We start from the raw sequence: 1,677 nt of genomic DNA on the forward strand, positions 1-1,677 counted from the left end.
GTATTATTCACAGATAAACTACCAATTAAACAAGGAATTGTAAAACTCCTTGGATCTTTTAATTTGTTAAGTAGCTCGTTCTTTAGAATAGCTGAGTAGATTGCATTGAGTTCCACATGCGATGTAGCGTCCAATTTCCTTTTATTGCTCAGAAGTTCCTTTAAAAATTTTGTTGAATTGGGCATCTACGAAAGAACTTCAATAAAGGGTAAGTTAATATGTAATTTCTTTAAGAGTTTGACAAACTTACCGAATTGTTCTTCTGTTCTGTCTTTCGTCATCGCTTTAGGATATAGGGCACGAGGTTCATGATTCGTACTTAACTGTTTAGGATCATCATTATTTACCTCTTCTTGACCTTTGTTCATCATGTTGTCTTACTATAATTCTGGCTCAGGTGCAACAAATCCTTCCTTATTTTGAGTGCTAATTGCATTGAGGTGTTCTCTCGGATTAGGTTCAGTATTACTTGGTAGGCTACCTTGTGGACGTTCGGAGATTAGTTTGGGCAGCTGGCCTATCTAAGTTTCGAGTCCTTGGATCGATGCTTGTTGATTCTTAAGTGCAGTCTCGGTATTTGAAAACGGGTTTCTGACACCGAAATGAATTTAGAAAGCATCTCTTCAAGGTTTGGTTTCTTCTCTTGTTGATAAGGTGGCTGTTGAAAACCTTAAAGATTTTGTGGCTTTTGATTTCCTTGACCACCCCAGGAAAAATTTGGGTGGTTCCTCCAACCTGCATTATAAGTATTACTGTATGGGTTATTTTAAGATCTAAAGTTACTATTACCCATATAGTTGACTTGTTCCTCTTCGGTTGTGGGATTGAAGGATTGATATTCTGTATGCACACCTCCTCCGCTTGAGTCACACCTCATTACTGGATGTACCTGCGTAGAACCAAGAAAACTATCAATCTTTTTATTGAGAACTTCTACCTGATTAGAGAGCGTGGTGACTGAATTGATGTTATAAACGCCAGCTGTTTTTGTTGGCTTTGTCCTCATAACTTGCCACCGATAGTTATTCAGTGACATCTCCTCTATAAATTCATAGGCATCTTCCGGTGTTTTATTGTTGATGGTTCCGCCAACAGCTGCGTTAATCATTTGTCTTGTCGAAGGATTCAGGCCATTGTGGAATGTTTGAACTTGCAGCCAAAGCGGTAACCCATGGTGAGGGCACCTTTGCAGTAAGTCTTTGTATCTCTCCCATGCATCGTAAAGTGTTTCTAAATCCATCTGCACAAAAGAAGAGATATCATTACATAATTTAGCCGTTTTAGCCGGCGAAAAATATTTTAGTAAAAATTTCTCGGTCATTTGTTCCTAAGTAGTGATAGAACCTCGTGGTAACGAATTCAACCACTGTTTAGCTTTATTTCTCAGTGAAAAGGGAAATAACCGAAGACGAATGGCATCATCAGAAACACCATTGATTTTGAATGTCTCACAAAATTCTAGGAAATTTGCTAAGTGAGCGTTGGGGTCTTCATCCTACAAACCATCAAACTGAACAAACTGCTGTATCATCTAAATTGTGTTAGGTTTTAGTTCGAAATTATTTGCAGCAATAGCAGGTTGAACTATACTAGATTCAGTTCCTGTTAAAGAGGGTTTAGTATAGTTATACATAGTACGTGGAACAGGATTTTGATTAGCTGTAATTGCAGGAGGCA

The 1,677-nt window shown here is 38.1% G+C and overlaps 1 non-coding gene across 1 annotated transcript; it reads left to right on the top strand.

Annotated features, from left to right (window-relative positions):
* Positions 1-1,166: 1,166 nt before the first annotated feature.
* Positions 1,167-1,273, top strand: LOC121213369 (small nucleolar RNA R71). The gene has a single exon (XR_005908751.1). It is a non-coding gene; the product is annotated as a small nucleolar RNA R71 (small nucleolar RNA).
* The last annotated feature ends 404 nt before the right edge of the window (positions 1,274-1,677 follow it).

Source organism: Gossypium hirsutum, chromosome A13 (assembly GCF_007990345.1).
Source record: "Gossypium hirsutum isolate 1008001.06 chromosome A13, Gossypium_hirsutum_v2.1, whole genome shotgun sequence".
Lineage (NCBI taxonomy): Eukaryota > Viridiplantae > Streptophyta > Magnoliopsida > Malvales > Malvaceae > Gossypium > Gossypium hirsutum.